Consider the following 23,423-nt stretch of genomic DNA (forward strand, 5'->3'; position numbering starts at 1 on the left):
TTGTCACAGGAACATCAAGCTGCTTGGAGATGATCTTGTAGCCTTTACCTTTACCATGCTTGTCTATTATTTTCTTTCTGATCTCCTCAGACAACTCTCGCCTTTGCTTTCTCTGGTCCATGTTCAGTGTGGTGCACACAATGATACCAAACAGCACAGTGACTACTTTTCTCCATTGAAATAGGCTGAATGACTGATTACAAGATTGGAGACATGTGTGATACTAATTAAAGAAACTAATTAGTTTAAAATATCACTATAATCCAATTATTTATTATCTTTTCTAAGGGGTACCAACAAATGTGTCCAGGCCATTTTAGAATATCTTTGTAGAATAAGCAATAATTCATCTCTTTTCACAGCTTCTTTGCTTTATTCTATGACATACCAAAGGCGTGCAAGTATACATGATAAAATAGCTTTTAATTTCATCACTTTTCAGGAGGAATGAAGCATTATTTCAATGAGCTGTAAGGGTACAAACAAATTTGAGCACGTCTGTAACTACTACTCCTCACTGCTATATATATATATATATATATATATATATATATATATATATATATATATATATAGCAGTGTGGAGTAGTAGTTAGGGCTCTGGACTCTTGACCAGAGGGTCGTGGGTTCAGTCCCAGCTGGGGGACATTACATTGTACTGTGTTTGACATGTATAAAACAAATAGTTGCTGTTAATTTGACAGATTATATAAAATAAACTGCAAGAATTCATATATACTGTAAAATACAGTGATTACTGTACATGGGATGTTACAGTTTATATTATTATTATTAGTTTATTTTGCAGACGTCTGTATCCAATGCATATATTTCTAAATAAACAGATTTCTAAAGTTTAGAATATCACATAATGAATTACTTACATGTATTACATGTTACCATTGACCTTTGAAATAGAAAATACAAATAGAAAGTTTTTGTTGGGCCAAAAAAAAACTAAATGCAGGCGATCTGGGAATGTGGGTGTGTGTGAGAGTGACAGCTGCAACATCATTCAAAGCCACTCTCCTCAAAGTGAACAGCCTATCAATCAAGCTGTGTAAGTAACCACAGACAGTTCTGTCAGGTTAGCAAGGGGCTTGACTCTGTCTCTGTACAAGGTTTGGTGCAGCATAATGATGGAATGCCATAGTTACATAGCTAAGAAGGGAAGCACAAAATCGAACATGGCCAATGACAGCTACCCAAAGAGCACAAGGGAAATCGAACAAGGCCAATTGCAGCTACCCAAAGACCACTAGGGAAATCGAACATGGCCAATGACAGCTACCCAAAGAGCACAAGGGAAATCGAACATGGCCAATGACAGCTACCCAAAGACCACTAGGGAAATCGAACATGGCCAATGACAGCTACCCAAAGACCACTAGGGAAATCGAACATGGCCAATGACAGCTACCCAAAGACCACTAGGGAAATCGAACATGGCCAATGACAGCTACCCAGGGACCACTAGGGAAATCGAACATGGCCAATGACAGCTACCCAAAGACCACTAGGGAAATCGAACATAGCCGATGGAAGCTGAAAATAGTTAAGACATTAGGAAATCTGCACTGCCAGCAAGGATTTTTAGCCTCATAAAAAACACTAATAAAATATTAATTTTATTCTTGAACTCTCTCAGTTTTTAATCCCCAGCACCCCACCCCGTCTGTAATAAAATGTTAAGTAGTTTTCACCTTAGACAAATCTGACTATTCTTCTGAGCAATACTGGAAGCTGAACTCCTGGTGGTGAGTGGTACTGTTCTGAAATGGACTGACATAGACTGTCTACAGCCTGGCTGCACATGGAAGACAGTGTGGCAGGGCAGAAGCCCTGCTCCTGTAAATGGTGTGTGTGTGGGAATGTAAGGTTGGCAGGGACGGGGTTAAATGTATCCCTCTCAGCATTTACAGGTGTGGCCATTCCCCAATTAGGTAATTGGTGCTAATTGAGTAGTGGCCACATGTATAAAATCCTTTGTTGAAGGGAGGAGTTTGGGGGTAGTGTTTGTGCTGTGATTTTTATATTGTTTAGCAATGTTGTAGTGAAGGCTAATGCCCAGCCTACACATAGTTATTCTTTTGATTAAACCTTTTATTTGGGCCCTCGTGCAGTGTTTATTTTGTTCCTGTTTTTGTTTTTTTTTGTTAAATAAACGTGCACATACTCGCTTAAACTACAGCTTTCTGTCTCTGGGTCTAATTCCTGCCGATAGCCAGCCAAGGGTTTGTCAGCTCCCAGCCATTTGCCTTCAAAAAGTATTGTATTCCTTCAAACTTGTGACAACTGCCTCCATACATTGTTTTTTTTATGTGTGTAATTGAGGCCGTGTCTTTGTAAATGCATCTTTATTTGATGTTTTATTTTTTCCTCAAATTGAGGGTGGGAAATATGGGCTGCATCTTTAATTTGAGGAATACGGTATTTATTTGAAGGCCACAGCTGCCATTTTAATGATTTTTTTTTTATTATTCTTTTGCCACCTGGTGTCAGGAATAATGAAGTGCATCTGAATCAAAGTTTTGAGAAAATGTGCAATTGCTGGTATGTGATACCGTCAAGGCTGACTGAGTTGGTTGGTTCAGGCATGGAACTCTTGGGGAGAAGATAATTGGCGGTGACCGCTTATATATTTTTTTAACAAAAATGTGATTGTTTTATATTATATTTATTTTATTTAAATTGTAAGTACATGTGTGCATTTTGTGTTTAAACAAATCTATTATTTGTGTGACTGATTTTGCCTGCCTTATATTTGGTCACCCTTTCACACAGCGTCAGAGTTTGTTATACGTAGTGTCTCGGGGGAACAATATAAGTTTATATGTAATAATAAGTCAATACTTTTTTTGCACAAAGGAGTAGGTTGCTTGGCACAGGAAGAGCCTGTCCCCTCCACCTGTGTGACAAGGACCACACCCCCTGCTACAATGCTATAATGATGATTTCAAATTAATCGCTCTGGCTCGCAGGCTTCTCTGGTACTGTACCAGGCCAGCCTAACTTATTCCCATCATGCTCTGGATGAGTAGTGTGAAATGAACCTTGTGCTTTTTTTATTCCATTAGAACTCAAGCCCTCTTGTATATGATGGGTAAAAATGTACTACCCATGTCAACTGTAAAGTGTTTAATATGTATTGATGCAGTTTGTTTTTTAAATAAAATAAGATGATCTGGTATCTGAATCTTTGAGACAAAAAATTATTTGTTCTAGTATTACAAAATACCTGGCTATAGTGACCAACCTGTTTTGCTAAATCACCTGTCTATATATGTGGTTTTATAAGCAGGTTTCACTGTCGTGTGTACTTTTAGCAGAGATTAAGTTATGTATCTTGTTCTAAGAGAGACCCCTTTTGTCCATGACAATACCACACACATAGTATGTAAGGGTTAATAATAATAGTAATTGGACCAGTGTAAAAAAACAAAATTGAATATTGTAAATCAGTGTACAGTGCAGATGTATGATTCCGAACTCTTCTTGTAAATATGATTGCTTTGTAGTATTTCTGGTCCTAAACTCGTTCCTCCTGATTGATAACCTTTCTATCTAATACAATAGACAGTGCTGTTTTCTTTTCTCTAAAAATACAAACACAAAACCTTTGTTTTCCTATTCATACGCTGTCTCAAATGTCGGACCCTTTGCTCAGCTCTGTCGCTGGTCCCAGCCTGATTTGCATGGACCCTTCTGTTTTTGTTGTTGATCAAAACTGCACATAGATCATAGTAACAATGCCTAGAGCTGTACCTAAGGCTTTGTGGTAATAGAGGAGCTACTTATATGAGAAATATGTTTTGACGTCATCAATACCTGCTTAAGGCAGCTATTATCAGCAGGGTCCAATCATATTAGTTCAGGAAGAGTGCCTGGAATGAGTTCTGATATTGACATTTCATTATGTATTTGAAATGTTTTACCAAGATAACCCCACTATGTATGAGGCAGTTTATCCTGACAATATGAATATACTTGTGGTGACTTGTTTATCACTTTCACTTAGGAGAGCACATCACAGTAATTGACATTCACAGACCCATAAAATAACAGAGACTGGTAAACCCAAAGACTTCATATCCGTAATAAAACCAAATGAATTCCGAATGTGTTCAGTTCAGTGTGTATTGAGCAATTGAAACTGTCCTGCTTTGAGGAATGGCAAACTATACCCCCCTCCCCCCGGTAAAACAAACTGGCAATAAACTGTGAAAAAAACAAAGGTTATACCAAATTTTAGTAAACATACATTGAACAGACGTGAGGACTTTCATCTTTTGTTTACTAAACATATTATTGTTAATTTTTCTTATGGACTGATGGTAAAAGATATATAATTTCATTGACATTTAGACCCCTAAGTATCTGTGTATCTCAATAAGTAGTGGCACCACACAGTGAAAGTGTGAAATCCAGTGATGGTGTAGAAACCCTAGTGATTCTATACAAGCACTGGCCAGTTTAGTGAATGTATAAAATTGTACACAATCACTAGTGATTCTATAAAATCACTAGTGATTGTACACATTCACTGTCACATAATAGTGAAAGTATGAGAAATGTATAAAATCATACAAAATAACACAATTAAAATAATTGTTATTAAATTAAAATGCACGTAAAATGTTCATAGAATTTATAAAACTAAATAAAAAAGGCATCTACGCATGCGCGACTAGAGATTATGTACAATCCCTAGTGAATGTATGAAATGTTTTAGTCTCGTTTAACACATTCATTAACAGCTTCCAGTGGTTCTATACATTCACTACCAATTCTATACAATAACTGATTTCACACTTTCACTGTAACATATCATCATCATCTTCAGCATTTTTCAATCCACTGCTGGATGAAGGCCTCCTCAAGATTCTTCCACAAAAAACCTGTCTGCTGCATCCCTCATCCATGTTGCTCCAGCATGTTTCCTAATTTCATCTTCTTCTTGGTCACTTTATATCTCTTGGGATCCAGTCTAGTATCTCCTTGGTCCAGTGATGGTCTGTTCTTCTTGCTACATATCCGTCCCACTGCTATTTCAGTTTTTTCGCTCTTATAATAACATTGCACACTTATGTTTCCACTCTTATCCATTGCTTCCTTTTCTTGTCTCTTCTTGTTATTCCCAGCATGCATCTTTCCATACTCCGTTGAGTCGTTTGCCATTTTTGAGTCATTTTTGCATTGAGGGTCCAGGTTTCACATCTGTAAGTTAGCATTGGCAGCACACATTGGTTGAAGAATTTCCTCTTGAGTCATAAGGGTAGTTTTCCTTTCAGAGCCATGCTTAATCTTCCAAAGGCACGCCCAGCCCATTTTTGCTCTTCTGTTGATTCCGCACATTTGGTTCCCTGTTGCCGAAACTAACTGTCCGAAGTATACGTAGTTATTGACTTCATCAAGCTTGATTCCATCTTCAATTGTCTGTGGAGTGGTATATTTATTGAACATGACTTGAGTCTTCTTCAGGTTCATTTTCAAACCTGCTTTGATGCTAGCCTCGTGTAGTTCTTGTATTCTTGTTTGTAATTCTTCTGGGCACGTTGTAAATATGAGGATATCGTCAGCAAATTGTAACACTTTCTTCTGATAAAGCAGTACAGTAATCCGTTGTGTATCCGTTCATCACATATCTGCCCTTGTTTATCCGCCATGATCAACCTCTTCAGCAACGTTAGAAAGAGTGCAAAGAATTATCGACCAGAATTATCCCGGGTTTAAAAGGCATGTCGTAATGCAGTCAGGCTAAAAGAATTGAATCTATTCAGTCTTGAACAAAGAAGACTACGTGGTGATCTGATTCAAGCATTCCAAATTCTAAAAGGTATTGACAGTGTCGACCCAGGGGACTTTTTCGACCTGAAAAAGGAAACAAGGACCAAGGGTCACAAATGGAGATTAGATAAAGGGGCATTCAGAACAGAAAATGGGTTGAATAGCCTCCTCTCATTTGTAAACTTTCTTATGCTCTTGTTCTTATGTTAGTTTATTATTGAACAGAGCAGGTTAGTTCAGATATTGTAGATCCTACCAAAGTATTTGTACACTGTGTTGTATGTGCTCTGTGCGCTGCCATTGCCATTACTGGTAGTGTCACTGGTATCAACTTCAACCTCCTTCTCAATGTGCTGCCTGTCACTCAGTAGTGAATGTACGCACCCACATGGCAGACAGCTAACCTGTCACAAGCATTATACCCTGTATCTTTCTAAACAAGGGAGCTCCCTAATAAAAGCCGAATCTCAAAACAATAATTGTGTGAATATAGTAATTGTTACAGCTGCGTATAATGGTATTTAAAACAGGATTCATTCATCCGACTTTACATATCCACCCTTACTCTGGTCCCATCGCAGTCGGATATGCAACGGATTACTGTACTTATCCAATTATTGTTCATAATTAAGTCTATATAAATTTACAGGGAATGTAGAATGGCCTAGAGGAAAAATGATGTGCAGTCATACATTATGGATAAGAGAAATAACAAAGATAGCCAAGATTAGCTGTCACAAGAATCTGTGATGAGATCATGACTTGCATACTGTGTATGCCTCCAACATTGACCTTCAGACAACACTGGGTGCCAATAACGTACAATTCCTTACTTTTCTTGAGATAGTTCCCTTTGCCTGCATTCTTTTCAATCCAGTTAAGCCTTATATGTATAACTGGAGATAGGAAACTCTATAGAAAAGCTGTGCTCTCTGAGTACCCTCTTCCAGTAATGAGATACAAGGTGTAGTTTCTCATGCGATTGCCTCAAAGCAACCTCACTGCCTCAAGTTGTATAGACTGTAATATAATGGTTTAACACTTAGGTTGCCATGGCTTCTTTAGTGTGTTAACTGGGTTTGAGCTTCTAAAAAACAACTTGTTCATTCAAATTATTTGCAAATCTCAAAGCAGAACATTTACTGTTCAGGGACACCCCGATATAAAATAAGCAAGTGGTAAATTACTGCAAAATTATTATTATTATTATTTTAATATACCAACAAATCTTTTTTTCAAATATTGTAGCATCACTCAAATGAATGGATTTTAGACGGTTTGGAACATTTGGGAAAGGCAAACTCTGCATTTAGGCAATAGGTTAACCAATTGAATTACTACTGCTTGTTTTAGCCTAGCATATATATATATATATATATATATATATATATATATATATATATATATATATATATATATATATATATATCTTAAGTCAAGTGAATTGTACCACTGCACGTGTAATAAAGTGATATTTCCTTTCACTGGGTTGCTTCTGCCTAATGTAACAGGCATACTGATTAGACTTGACCTCCAGCATCTATCAATTTAACAGTAAGGGGCAGGTTTAAAATGTTTCGCACACAGCGAGTGTAGAGATCTTGATACAGGAAACATGTGCAGTTTGTCAGAGCATTCTGACAAAATTATTTTTCTTTTTCCCTGAGAAGCATGTTGTTTTTCTCACTACATATAGCCGTGGCATAGGTGGGTAATGCCGTGCTTCCACAGCCCCATGAGAATAACAATGAGGAGAAAAAAGACATCCTCTGTTGTAGTTCACAGCACTCAACTCTCAACAGGAATCTGATTTATTTTAATATTGCAGTAACAAGACCCCCAGGTGTGTTGGACATTAGTCTCAAAATGATAGGAGGCAGTTGTAAAAATATGTCAGAATCTTTCTGGCTTATAATATTAAAGAAGTCGAATAGCTGATCCTACTGCCTTTTCTCATTTAAACTATGACAGTTCAAGTGTAACATACCAGTATTTCTGTGAAATGCATTTAATATATGAACTCTACAGCAACAAATCCATCTGAGGTAATGCATTAATTCTATTTTTACATGTTATATTACAGGTATGTGACTGTAATGCTTAAAATATGACTACATTCATGAATATACAAGATGGCTGAGCTGGTGCCATGAGTTGGCATGGGTTTGCCCCATTGTAATTGGTATTAACCCTGTCATGTAAACCATTTTTAATTATACATTTTTATTACAATATCTGAGGTAAATACCTCAACAAATTCAATTTGCTTCCCTTGAAAATATTAATTAAATATTAAGTATTAATACATTTTAAAAGATGCATACTGAATATTACTATGTATGGATTCAGCTAGGGAGTTAAAATATTACAGGTGACACAGGCTGCAAATCCTTTAATTGGAATTTTCTGTTCAAGTTGTACTCAGTTTTAAGTTTCTATATAATTTTACTTTGTAATTTGCCACAAAAAAAGACATATTACATGCAACTAGCCTAAGGCTGGAAATACAGTCTACAGGAATCTGTACTGGTATAAAACATTTTGTTCTTAAAATTCTCTTTTTTTACAAGTATAAAAAACTATCCTGGGATTGTTTGTTTGATCTGAAAATGGTCACATATCAGGTGTGAATTTCATGCTTGAAGAGCCCAACAGCATTAAACCTGCTATTGCCCAGGGGTAGGTGTAAACATGTGGTATGTGTGGCTATATTTTAAACACAGTAAGGATTGTTAAACATAGCTACAATGCTACTATTTGCTGTCAAAACATCACATCATGACAGCATATCTTGTTACTGACTGACATGTTTTTTTTTTTTTTTTTTTTCCTGTATCAGGATACTTAGAAAACAGTAGAATTTATTGTCCCTTATATCTAACATTTGTTTATAAAAAGTTAATACAAATGTAATGTATAGTTCAGTGGCTTTTTAGGTTAACCCTGCAACATAGAAACGTTAGATGCCTAATGAACAACCATTTTGGTGAAATCCATTCCCCAATTCAAAATTCAGTAACATCAATGAAATTGATGTATTTATTTACGTACAACTTGATGGTTAGGGATCGGTAGCTGGTCAATCACCAGCTGCTCTTCCCTGCAACCAAACACAGCTGGTAGGATGTCCCAGGTGGAGCGGCAGGTTCTCCATCAAACATTCACACAATTAACACTTTTCACGTTCAGGTATTTAGCCCTGCTACAGTGATCAACATGACCTATGTGCAGTGTATGTAAGATGGACAGAGCCCTTCATATACCCCCAGATTCTGATCCTTTCAATAGGTTGGGCTGTACTTTGCCGTACAGGTTGGAAACACATATCATTGGATAGGGGAGGAACTGAATTTCCCTTGATACTTATCTTTTCATGTGACGTCAATGAGACGGGCATTTCATTTTTAAAGGGCGGATACATTTACAGCAGGCACACAGAAAGAAAACATCAGAAGAACTTGTTTACAGATAAGAAAGAAAATCTAATGCATTTGACTTATAATTATATTAGAACATGTATTCTGTCTCATGTGTGTATATATATATATATATATATATATATATATATATATATATATATATATATATATGTGTGTGTATGTGTGTGTGTTTGTGTGTGTGTGTGTGTATGTGTGTAAAAATGGTTGCACTGCTCCCTGCATCCTCTTTATTTATTTATTTATTTATTTAAAGCAGCAGAGGTATCCCATGTAGCATTGCGCACATCCCCAGTATTAGAGTGACTCAGTAATTTGTATCAGAGCAACAAAAAGGAAAAAAACAAATACGTACAATAACTACATGTGCAGGGCCCCTGTCTTTCCACAACAGTATTATTATTATTATTATTATTTATTTCTTAGCAGACGCCCTTATCCAGGGCGACTTACAATTGTTACAAGATATCACATTATTTTTTTTACATACAATTACCCATTTATACAGTTGGGTTTTTACTGGAGCAATCTAGGTAAAGTACCTTGCTCAAGGGTACAGCAGCAGTGTCCCCACCTGGAATTGAACCCACGACCTTCTGGTTAAGAGTCCAGAGCCCTAACCACTACTCCACACTGCTGCCCTTACAAGCCCTTTTCTTTAACCACTGGACCACACAGCCTCCTCTGTACTCAAGCCAGTTAATCCTGATTGTGTGCACGCAGGCAATGAAAGCTGTTATGTTCAGGGTCCATGTGGTCAAGGGACTGCTGTAAGTCAAGTTGTTAGTGTTTCCGGTTTAATGACGTGTCATGCTGACTGTAATACAATAAACAGTAGTTCACGTTAGCGGTTACAACTGAACTGAAATGTGTACTTTGGCTTTAAAAAAAGAAAAGACCACCAATATAGGTGTATAACAGAGAAAAGGTATAATGAGATAAGCTTGATTCTTTTTTGTGGAAAGTAACTGTAATATTACTACTCCCATTAAAAATCGAATGTGTTATATTACCTTGTTATTGACAAAAGTAATATTATTACAGTAACGCGTTTCTTAAGTAATGAGTTACCCCAATTCTGGCTGTTTAACGTTTCATGTTAAATTATTATTATTATTATTATTATTATTATTATTTATTTCTTAGCAGACAGTATACACAAGAAGTACTGTACCAGCAACAGTATAGATTGATGCTAAAAGATGAAACAATAACTAATGAAGAAATAGAATCAATCTCAAAAAACATGAACTCCGGAACTAGACCTAGTAAACTGTAGTGTAAACTATTAAAGCAGTTTAACCCAAATTAGCAACATTCAAATTTAAATCAGCAGAGTTAACGATATTCTTTATGTTGCATAATTAAATGTGTTGTTCCAATTTTAGGGGCCAATTGAGTCCACATTTTATAAATATAAGAATACATGGCTTTTTAATTTTAATGCTTAACCACTTCAACTCCAGATGTAAAAATGAAACCCCTTCCCAGGTACCAGATTTTTAAAATAATAATAATGTTTTCAAACCTGTAATTGCTATAAAATGTTAACATATGATAAATAAAACACAAATAAATGACCTAAACTGTGTTTTTCATTAACCCTTTATGCTCATGTGTACTACATACCCATATTCAATATAGACATAAAACCCCATTTTTTTTTTAATAATGAAAACAAAAACACTGCTAATAACATGAATAACAATAATAATCAGTAAACAGTAATTATCAAATAAAAATCAAACAAAATCAAAATGTGTGCCATTATCGACTTGCTCTGGGTCATTTATTGAAATGTTCAATACAACAGAACCCGGGGTTGCCTTCGCATCCACTGCACATTTTTCTTGTGTCTTTTCTTTTGTTTTCATTTTCGTAGCAGACCTTGCACCTTTGTTGCAGTCTCTGCTTCCCTTATGTTGGAGAGATAGTCACAAACGTGAACACAGCTACAGTGTGCAGATGATGGATCTGGCTGCCGAATTGCCTGTACCCTGTGCTGTGTTTTGATAGCATTTCGTCACAGCACTGCAATTTCAAACCAAACAGCTTCCCGTTTGCAGCTGGCTTACCTGTAAAGTAGCTGCATGCTCTTTTGTTAGTACAGTTTGTACTGTTCTTGGCTCCACATCCTCTTCATCATCATCGCTTATTATAGAAAGACCACCTTGCCATGTTTAGCTTTCACTAAAAACTATATAAACTACAACTAAACAAGTAAAACTACTAATAAAACAAAAAAAAATTAAAATACTATATATATATATATATATACACACACACACACACACACACTTGTAAAAGTTGAACGGTTTCCCGCAATATTATATCTCAGTCTTCTAAACGCCCACAGGTAGATTGGAATCGCTACATGACACGCAATTGGATACAAATGTCACCCCTGACTTTCATTGCACATTCCACAGTACTAGCACTGCCTTAGAGAATAAAACCTGAAAAGCTAGCCTGAGAAACCGATCATAGAATAGAATGGGAAACTTGACGTACACACGTACGGCATGGTACTGTAAGTGGGTTTTCATTTGACGTACGTGTGTATGTCATGGTGTTGAAGTGGTTAATGTAAATTTCTTCCAATTCATCTTTCTTATGCGTCCAGTAAGTGAAAATAATTATTCATGCACACTTACCTGAGATTCACAAAAGGTTGGAATTTAGCTGTTATTGTTTCCATTAAGCAATGGAAGTTGATTATTCAATTAAACTGCTCCTGTCCAGAAAATCTCTTATGGATCATTCTTTTTCCAAAGCATTCCAATTTATATAATTTGAATACGCCTAGACTGCAAGAAAAGACTGCTGATACATGGACTTTGCAGTATGTATATTGCTTATGTTGAACATTTTATAAGGTGGATAAAATAGGACCATATATTTAGGCAAGTTGGCAATTTCAGCCTGCTTAGTCTCCAGTAAGAAGACTTCCCCATATGCAAAACTCCCATGAATCATAATTCAAGTAGAAAAGTTTTCAAATTAAATTCTAAATCTCTATGCTGGTAAATAAGCTTTTCAAAATAATTCCGTCTTTCATGCCAAAACAAATGTTATCCCATAGAAAAATAACACTAAGGCATATTTAACAATGTTGTTAATGGGGAGATACTCATTCTACTCATGCTCAATCTATTACAATAAAGCTGTACTATTTTGCAGTATGTGGAGACATCGTACCAGCAGATTCAGATACTTTAGGAATATGACTCTTTTAATAAGTTGTACTGTGCCTTGCATTATTTTTAGGGTTTAAGTATTTATTTCGAGCTAACATATTTCATGACATATCTTGCTTTCTATTAGCACAATGTGAGTTCATGAAAAAGTTAAATCTTTATAAGAATTTAAAATAAAAATAATTTACAAACAGAAGCGTATCACAACTTATGTACGTATGCTGGCCTCCACTATGTCCCTATTGTTAGAGAAATGCATTTCTAGCTGGGATAATTACAGGATTTTAAAATACAGGGCACTCCAATTCACAGGTATCAGACAGAACTGAGCAGGGAAGGGGAGCCAGATCATTCTCTGAGGTGGTTGTTAATACCCAGTGTTAAATTACAGTTTTGTGTTCAATGTCAGGAATGCTCATGAGAACCCGGTTAATACACAAACTCGATGGTTTAATTGGTTCAATTAATCAATTTAGAACAGGGGGTGATATTCTGATGACAGGTACCATATAGAGTGCTAGAGGTGCTTGTACAAATGTCTCACTTATATTTTTAAGTATATCTTGGGAACCTCTCATACAGTTGTGGCGGAATTGAATGGACACCTCTTAGTACACCTTTTTTAGATTATCAGAATGTACTGTAGGTCATTGTGACCTGCTTTTACATTCAGACTTCTTAAGGCTATTTTACAGAAACAGCTTGCAAGAATTATATGAAACTTTAAATGTTTTCAAGTAACTGTGATGTACTTTTTTAACAATACTAATACCCAATATATTAATAGTCTGATTGCAACTGTGTCAGATTTAGATAGGAAAGACTTCTCAAAAAAAAGAACCTAAAAAAAGTGAATTAATGTTTCTGTCTTCCATATGGATGGAATCTACTTCTGATGCATACAACAGCTAACAGTCCAATATGATTTTGCACCTGCTTTAGTTAAGATGTATTATTCCACGAGAAGAAAAACTTGATCTTTTATTTTTACAGTTTATCACTGGAACAGGAATTATGAGAAAAATGTGTGAGTAACCACAAAGCTATAAAGAAGGGAGTTAATGAATTAATTTATTTTCAAGTGAATTCTTTAATTCATAAAGTGTAAGTAGCAGGGTTCCAAAAAATATAGCATTATACATCCCCAGGTGTTGCTACAACTCTTTAAACAGTGTACCTGTCATTTTCTTTTCATTGTTAACATCCTGACAACTTTTTACACCTAACTTAAAAGTCTATTTCAAAGTTATTTATCAAAATAGCCCCACTAGTGCACTGACAGTGTAAGGATCATTGCTTACATTGTCAAACAGGTAACACAGCAATAACAATCCATGATGTGGTACAGATCAGAAAAGTCAGACCACTAGTTATGGTCCTGGGGACCCACTGTGTCTGCTGGTTTTCATTCCAATTGAGTTTTCAGTTACTTAACTAAGCCTTTAATTGAACTAATAACATGCTTAATTAGACTGTTTTTTAATTGTTCTCAGTTCCTAAAAAGTTGCCGATTTCAAGGTACTTATAAAATTGTATAGTTAACTTGAAATCTCCAACTGTTAAAAAGCTGAAAACAATTACAAAGTCTAATTAAGCTAATGAATAGTTCAATTAAGGGTTCAATTAAGTAATTGAGAACTTAGCTGGAATGAAAACCAGAAGACACAGTGGGTCCCCAGGACCAGGTTTTTTTCTTTTTCGGAAACCCGCTAGTTACTTTTTAATGAAATGACCTCATTGTGGCAGCAGAGTTTGACAACAAACACACTACAGTATTAGCTGACATATTATTATTATTATTATTATTAATTTCTTAGCTGACGCCCTTATCCAGGGCGACTTACAATTGTTACAAGATACCACATTATTTGTACATACAATTACCCATTTATACAGTTGGGTTTTTACTGGAGCAATCTAGGTAAAGTACCTTGCCCAAGGGTACAGCAGCAGTGTCCCCACCAGGGTTTGAACCCACGACCCTCCGGTCAAGAGTCCAGAGCCCTAACCACTACTCCACAACTGTGTTTCTCTGAGTCTTTCATTAAGACAAGTGGAATGAAATTATATAAACTGTTTAAAGCTAAAGTTCAAATTTAAATCACATTCTTTAACTCCCCTTGGAATATCTATAATAAATATAAAATGTAGAACTGTTAATCGTGTTCAACTAGACATATAAGACCACAGTAATGTAGTAAAGCTTCTATATATTCACAGACTTTTAAATGGACATAACTAAAATGAATGGCAAGCAATGGCGGCGTTAGGGACATGCAACCCATCCAATCGCATGTGGCCCCGCGGCAGCAAGGGCGCCCCCAGCCGACCATGGTGACAGGTTTTTTTTTACATTTGATTAACAATATGCACAAATTCAAAACATGACAAGACAACAAAGGTGACAGTTGCGTGTCACTGGTGACTAGGTAAAGCCAAAGCGCAGTGCATATCGCTTTTTCAGAAGTTAGGGCCAGGGGAGGGACTCTGCCGGTGCCGAGTGCTGCTGACTAGTGACAAGACTATTACGAAAAAACAGAAGGGGGTTATGCTGGAGATTGTAAATGTGTTTATGTTTATCATAAACTGGTTACATTTTGTGATTTATTTTTGTAATAGAATAGGCCTATTCAATTTCATAGTGAATTTAATTGTAAAGTCTAAAAAACAACCCTCATAAGTAATGAGTAAATTAACCCATCTTCTAGTGCAGACTGCTTTAATTATACGTGAAAAAAAATTAAATGGTATTATCCCTGCTGCCCTGAGAAAAAAAGAAAAAGCAAAGTGTGCGGTAACTTACCTTAAACTAACATCATTCTGTACATCTCAGTAAGCGCCAGGCGATAAAGAAGATGCATGTAGTACAGAAATATGTCGTCGGCTGCAGCTACTGAGGATGTTACTGGACCACGGGCTGAAACACCTGCAGATGATGTGGAAACCCAGGAGGGCCCTCTCACATCATGCTGTGGCTAGCATAGCAGATATCAGCATGATATCTAATGACTCAACACTTTGACCAGATCATATAATCAATGATCAACGATGCAAAATTGTAAAAAGGGATCTGAAGCAGATTAGTGAAATGGAATTTCCATAAAACGATGCGTCAGCGATTTCACGCCGTTTTACAAAAGAGAACTACTACATGCACATGAAGAACGATGACAAAATTCTTCAGTACGTGGCTTGTATCTTCTCCTTATTCAGATGCAGTGTTTTGCTTTTGCTGTGCACTCTTTGGCAAACGTGATAACAGTATTTCCAAGAAAGGCTTCAAGGCCTGGCAGTGCCTTTCACATACTCTTAAAGAACATGAACATTCAAAGCTACACGCACACAACATGGGAACATGGCGCACCCTACAGGTAGGAATGAGCACTCATACTACTATTGAGCACCCCAACATGGAATTCATTTAGCTGGAACAGAAGTACTGGAAATCTGTTCTGACTGGACTTGTAGCCATTGTTTGTCACTTGGCAGAACAAAATCTGGCTTTTCATGGACATGCAATGAATCTGCACGATCCACAAAATGGAAACTTTCTTGTTCATTGTATTTTGATGCTTGGAAACCCTAAATACGTCACATTAATACATAATAATACTATATTATAAGTGATGCCATGTTTAGATTGTGTAGTGTGTTTTATAAGCAGAAAAGCATGTTCTATTTGCATGGATGCAATCAATGTACCTGTGTTTGCCAGTTATCGGAGAGTGTGGGGTTATTATCATGCTTATATTTGCTAAGATTTTAGGTAGGGGAGAGGCTGAGATTTGCGACAGACACTGTGTTAAAGTGAATTGAAAGCTGCAATAAACAAGCTTCCTTCGTTCGAAGTTTAAAATCATTTGTGTGTCCATTTACTCAAAGTAACCAGATGCAACAAAAGCTTTCATATACCTAATAAGCAGTGTGTTTATTTTGTTTAACTGATAATGACTGTTATTCTACATCCTGGAATTGTTTCAGATATACTGGTCTGGCAGCCCTGCCCTGGTAGGGGCCCTGGAATCAAGTATTGCATGGGGCCCCCAGGGGGCAAACGCCACCACTGATGGCAAGCATCACATTCAGATTTGACTTGTCTTGATAGTGAAATAATATATATATATATATATATATATATATATATATATATATATATATATATATATATATATATATATATATACACTGTATATATATATATATCTTTGTATCCTTATTTTTCTTTTTCTTTTTTCTTGTCCTTTGTGTACTTAGTTCCCATGGGAGGTGAGAGACATTTCAACTGACTACAGCCAGGTACAGTGCTAGCAAGCTCCATGATTGCTTCCCCTCACAGCTTCTCAAGCACATCTCAATCTCAAGTAGATACTGCTGGTTATTATGGGAAGTGGGTGTGTTCAGCAACAAATAAACGGTGTTGATTTCTCTGCAGAAAAAAATAAAATATTCCATAGCTTAAATGGGCGATGCTGTTTTCACCAGATCTTGCTGGTTAAGAGAAACAGATATAATGCTAATCATTGTTCACTTGTCAAACTTGTAAAAGGGTTCAATCGAATTTCATGCCAAGGCATCCCAAAGCGCTTCACGTGACAAATAAATATACTATACAATAAATATCAAAAAACATCCAAAAACAAATGGGGATAAATAAAATAAATAAATAAATAAATAAAATACATATCAACAAAATTCTAAAATAAGCCATCCCAATCTACAAAAAGGCCTCTGCATAAAGATGTGCTTTAAGCTTTGATTGAAATGCATTTATTGAGTCAGCTTTACGGATTTCAATTGGAAGATTGTTCCATAATACAGGTGCATAATGACTAAAAGCTCTTGCACCACAAGAGCTACGTTTTTATCATTGTAGTCCCCAGAATCCCAGCATCAGCAGATCTCAACTGGCGTCCTACCTGCTACACTCAGTAATATCAATTTGTAGTAAAATGCGCAAGTCTATGTGGAGCTACTGTGGTCTCGATGCCCACATCAGTTAAATCTTAATAGATAGGGTAAGAGAATTCCTTATTGTAACAATCTTGTCAGTGAAGAAATTAGCAGAGTTATCACAATCCAATACTGAAGTACCTGCATAACATTTTGGTGTTATAAACTGATTAAAAGTTTGAAATAGTACTCTACGGTTCCCCTGCCCCTCAGTTATAATAGAAGAATAATAATCAGACCCGGCAGAATTTAGGGCTAATCTGTAATCAAGAAGGCGTTTGTTTCACATTTCTTTGTGAATAACAAAACCTGATCGCTTCCACTGGCACTCCAGTTTTCTACCAGTTGTTTTTAGAGCCCTAAGCTCATCATTGAACCAAGGAGTAGAACGTCTTATTTTAATAATTCGAGTTTTAAGTGGGGCAATATGGTTAATTGTGTTTGTCAAGTTCAAATTGTAAAGTGCCACGGCATCATCAACATTACTCGGTACTACATTTACTAATGGTGAAGAGGCAAGACATTCATTAAAGACCACTGGATCTAAAAGACTCTTTTTACGGTAAGTAATTTCCTTAGTTTGTTTAGGTTGGAGAATTCATGTTTGCAGTAATTAAGAAATGATCAGATATAGTTAGATCTTGTAACACAAGTTCTTTACCTTTACAGATATAAACATGTGTGGGGGGCTGAATCACTTCGGGAAGCCCAAAAGAATCAAGAATAGAATTCAATTCTACAGCCATAGTGGAAGGAGAGTCCAAATGTATATTGAAATCATCACAAATGAGCAGTTTCTTAGAATCAATAAACAATATAGAAAATAATTAATTTATCTCAGAAATGAATGAAGAATTGTACTTAGGTGACCGATAGACAGTATACAGAGTTAACGACAATGGTGCAGGAAATCTAACTGTAAGGTGTTCAAATGAAGAGAAGTCTTTCAGGGGCAGAACCTTAGCATTAAAGTGAGATTTATAGATAATAGCTATACCTCCTCCTGTACCAGTCATACGTGATTTCTTGTGAAATGTATACCCTGCAGGTGTAGACTGATTCAGTAAACCTAAATTGACAGATTTTTTTATGTTTCAGTGAGACACATGAAGTCAATTTTATTATCGACAACTAATTCATTTAAAAACAGGGCCTTATTTGACAGGGACTGTGATGAGGTGCCCGCCCCCCCCCCCTCCCCCTATATATTTGTATAATGATTTATTGTTATTGTTGGTATTTTGTATATTCTGATGTTTGAAAACCGGCTATGTATTAGTTAAAATGCAGTTGTATTAGCATTTGGCTAGGATGGGATTAATTCCCATCCAGGGATGATTGTTCAGGTCCCGGTGGTAAGGAGTTTATTGATTGTTTAATTGTGTAATTAACTCCTAACCACCTGCTATATAAGCCCAGCTCCAGGCTCATTAGGTTGGTTGGAGTTAGGAGACAGAGACAGAGACAGAGACAGAGACAGAGACAGAGACAGAGACAGAGACAGAGACAGAGACAGAGACAGAGACAGAGACAGAAGGAGCTAGACAGCATTGTGAGAAAATGACTGCTACCTTTGTTTTGTTGAGGTATTCGTTCTGTTTATTTCCTGTAATGTAGCTTTGTTTTGTTTGGCCCTTGTGCCCTTTCATTTTGTGTTTTGAAAAGTCTTTATTTTGTTTAATAAAAAACTGCGCAGCCACGCAGTGTTTTGCCCCGCATTCTTGCCTTTAGTGTACTTTTTTTTCCTGGAACCTGACATCACACATGTCACCACAAGTCCATCCTGCCACAGGGACCTAACATTAAGCTGTGCCACAGTAAATTCTGATAAATTAGTTGGAATCTTTCCATTTGAGTTATGAAGTGGAATGTTTACCAGATACCTATTACATACAGATATTTTTACATTTTGGGACTAAATCGTTTTGTCCACGGGATAAAAACATTTTGCGCACCACTCAGTAGAAGACCATATTGCAAGCACATTTTCAACAAACGACAAACAACAAAAGTCCTTTTCTCATTGTACTTCTCTTAACTGCTGCATTTGCTACTGCTTGCACCAACACAAAGGATACAAAGGCAGCAATATAGAATAATTACAATATTACTAAAAACTATAACGCACTTTAAAACAGAATTAGTAATCAAAATTACAGTAGTCCTGTAAGACTAAATATTGCTACCGAGTGGCGCCAGCCACACACTGCACATGCGCAGGTGCACAGCGCACACTTTAGTAGAAGCAAGTCCCGCCCCCTGGTTAGCAGACAGTCAATGCTTGTTTGAGGCAGCTGGAAACAATTAAAGTTGAATGCTAGCAGTTTGAAAGTTGAAACCGAAAGTGTTACCGAAAATATTGGGTAGTGCATTAGGAAGCACAGTCATATTAGTATAATTTTGCAATAAGCAAGCTAACATTGAATGTTGTAACAGTCTTGAAAAAATCAGTCACCATTTTTTATTGTAAAATTAAGAACAAATAATGCACCTGTTGTCTATACAGGTTGTATTATTATTATTATTTATTTCTTAGCAGACTCCCTTATCCAGGGCGACTTACAGTTGTTACAAGATATCACAATATACATTATTTCACATTATACAGATATCACATTATTTTACATACAATTACCCATTTATACAGTTGGGTTTTTACTGGAGCAATCTAGGTAAAGTACCTTGCTCAAGGGTACAACAGCAGTGTCCCCCACTGGGGATTGAACCCACAACCCTCCAGTCAAGAGTCCAGAGCCCTAACCACTACTCCACACTGCTGCCCAGGTTGTAAATGGCTTATATTGTGGGGGTACTGCTGTGAGATGGAATGTTTTATTTACAAATTTGTTGCATTTTACTTAGTTAAATCATCAAAATAACATTTACAATATTTACCAAAATAAATAATAGATTTGTAAGAAATTTGCAATTACAGACTAACTGACTATAGTGAAGTAATTTATACCTTGCATTGTTATCATATACCTGTCATTTTCTGTATTTTGAATGTGTTAACATCCTTCTCCCAGAGCTCATTTTAATGCAGAAACACCCACATTTAGCATCTCAGTGCATAAGTATTTTTACTCAGATTGTTTGGTATTGTGCACTTAGAGTAGTTTTAAATCATTTAAGAACATAAGAACATAAGAAAGTTTACAAACGAGAGGTGGCTATTCGGTCCATCTTGCTTGTTTGATTGTTAGTAGCTTATTGATCCCAGAATCTCATCAAGCAGCGTCATGAAGGATCCCAGGGTGTCAGCTTAAACAACATTACAGGGGAGTTGGTTCCAGACCCTCACAATTCTTTGTGTAAAAAGTGCTTCCTATTGTCTGTTCTGAATGCCCCATTATCAAATCTCCATTTGTGACCCCTGGTCCTTGTTTCTTTTTTCAGGTCGAAAAAGTCCCTTGGGTCAACATTGTCAGTACCTTTTAGAATTATGAATGCTTGAATCAGATCGCAGCGTAGTCTTCTTTGTTCAAGACTGAATAGATTCAGTTCTTTAAGCCTGTTTGCATATGACATGCCTTTTAAACCGGAATAATTCTGGTCACTCTTCTTTGCACTCTTTCTAGAGCAGCAATATCTTTTTTTGTAGCGAGGTTACCATAACTGAACATAATATTCTAGATGAGATCTTACTAATGCATTGTAAAGTTTTAACATCACTTCCCTTGATTTCAGTTCAACACTTTTCACTATATATTTGCCATGTGTCTGCCCAGTTCTCAATGCTGTCTAGATCATTTTGAATGACCTTTGCTGTTGCAACAGTGTTTGCCACTCCTCCTATTTTTGTGTCGTCTACAAATTTAACAAGTTTGGTTACTATGCCAGAATCTATTTCATTAATGTAGATTAGGAATAGCAGAGGACCTAATACTGATCCCTGTGTTACTCCACTGGTTACCTTGCTCCATTTTGAGGTTTCTCCTCTAATCAGTACTTTCTGTTTTCTACATGTTAACCACTCCCTAATCCATGTGCATGCATTTCCTTGAATCTTTTATGTGGGACTTTGTCAACAGCTTTCTGGAAATCTAAATAAACCATGTCATATGCTTTGCAGTTATCCATTGTCAATGTTGCATCCTCAAAAAAGTCAAGCAGGTTAGTTAGACACGATCTCCCTTTCCTAAAACCATGCTGACTGTTTCCCAGGATACTGTTACCATATAGGTAATTTTCCATTTTGGATCTTATTATAGTTTCCATAAGTTTATATATAATAGAAGTCAGGCTTATTGGTCTGTAGTTACCTGGTTTGGTTTTTTCTCCCTTTTTGTGGATTGGTATTACGTTTGCAATTCTCCAGTCTGTCGGTACAACTTCTGTGTCAAGAGACTGTTGCATGATCTTGGTTAGCGGTTTGTAAATAACTTCTTTCATTTATTTGAGTACTACTGAGAGGATCTCATCCGGCCCAGGGGATTTGTTTATTTTAAGAGCTCCTAGTTCCTTTAACAATTCTGACTCTGTTATGCTAAATTTATTTAAAATTGGATAGGAACAGGTCGACATGTGGGGCATGTTGCCTGTATCCTCCTTTGTAAAATCTTGTGAAAAGTAATCATTTAATATATTTGCTATTTTTTTCTCTTCATCTTTGATTTTGCCATTTGTATCTCTTAGACATTCTATCTCCTCTTTGAATGTTCTCTTGCTGTTATAATATTGGAAAAACCTTTCGGAATTGGTTTTAGCCCCCTTAATAATGCTCATTTCTATCTCTCTCTTGGCCTTTCTAACTTCCTTTTTGACTTGTGTTTGCAGTTCCAAGTACTCTTTCTGTGTACTTTGTTCTTGGTCCCTTTTAAACGCTCTGTAAAGTGCCTTTTTTCTCTGAATATTTTTTTTATTGATCTATTAAACCATTTTGGCAATTTTGTTTTAGATTTGGATTGATCTACTTTTGGGATGTAATTGTTTTGCACCTCTAGTACTACATTTTTTAAAAATAGCCATCCTATTTCCGTGGATGTTTTCTCTATTTTACTCTAATCTACTTATGTTAGTGTCTGTTTCATTGTGTCAGTTTGTCTTCCTAAAATTGTAAACCTTAGCTTTAGTCATTACTTTTGGGGTTTTTTCAGATGAGACCATGTTGTGGTCTGAGTTTGCCAATGGTTCTCTGACCTCTGTTTTAGTTATACTGTCTTTGTTATTTGAAAAGACTAAATCAAGGCATGCCTCCCCTCTAGTCGGTGCCTTGACCAATTGCGTTAGGAAGCAGTCATTTGTCATTTCCACCATATCAATTTTGTCTGTCTTGCTCCCCACCAAGTGTTACCATTTTATATGGGGGAAGTTGAAATCCCCCATTAATGTGGCTTCTCCTTTGCTGCACGCATTTCTAATGTCATTGTATAACAGATTATTTTGCTCGGTGCCTGAATTTGGCGGTCTATAGCATGCCCCTATTATTATGCCCTCTGAATTTATGTCCATTATTCTGTCCCATTTTGATTCTGCGTTGTTTTTTTATTCCAGATTTAGAACCTGGGGTTCAAGACTATTTTTGATGTATGGCGCTACCCCTCCGCCTCTTTTGTCCTGCCTGTCTTTCCTATACAGTGTATTCCCACTAATATTATATTTGTCTCCATCACTCGGATAACCAAGTTTCTCTAACACCTATCACATCATATATGCAGACATAGCCTGTCACTATAGTACACAAAATGTAAAATGATGCGCTTATGGAATTCAAATTGTTATACTGAGTGTAGATAAGACAGTCACTTCAGAAAGACATGTGATATGAGCTTTTTATTTTTATATGGCACTTCCCTTCCTATACAATAAAGACACTTTCATAAATAGTTTCAAGATGATTGTTTTCATGCAATCAGACTAGAATTATCGACAGGCCCGATACTCAATTTGTTCTTCATAAGATAGTTGCTCTGTCAGGAAATGGTTACAATCCCATGCTTCAATGAAATAAGTGCTTAAACCTTGTAAGGGAATAGTTTATTATCAGATGCATAAAAAAACCTGGCAAGCAAAATAAATCCTGATGTCATCTCCCTGTTTTGTCACTTAT

General features: G+C 36.4%; 1 protein-coding gene across 5 annotated transcripts in view; it reads left to right on the forward strand.

The window, feature by feature from the left end:
• LOC117421529 (leucine-rich repeat and immunoglobulin-like domain-containing nogo receptor-interacting protein 2) overlaps window positions 1-23,423 on the forward strand; it is a 508,422-nt gene that overhangs the window by 379,030 nt on the left and 105,969 nt on the right. For 3 of the 5 annotated variants that reach the window (XM_059032089.1, XM_059032109.1, XM_034036047.3), the window contains exon 5: window positions 16,676-16,717. The exons of the other annotated variants lie outside the window; for them this stretch is intronic. The gene's annotated coding sequence lies outside the window, so the exon portion shown is untranslated. The remainder of the gene's footprint in view (window positions 1-16,675; window positions 16,718-23,423) is intronic. 5 annotated transcript variants of the gene reach the window in all.

This window comes from Acipenser ruthenus, chromosome 1 (assembly GCF_902713425.1).
Source record: "Acipenser ruthenus chromosome 1, fAciRut3.2 maternal haplotype, whole genome shotgun sequence".
Classification (NCBI taxonomy): domain Eukaryota; kingdom Metazoa; phylum Chordata; class Actinopteri; order Acipenseriformes; family Acipenseridae; genus Acipenser; species Acipenser ruthenus.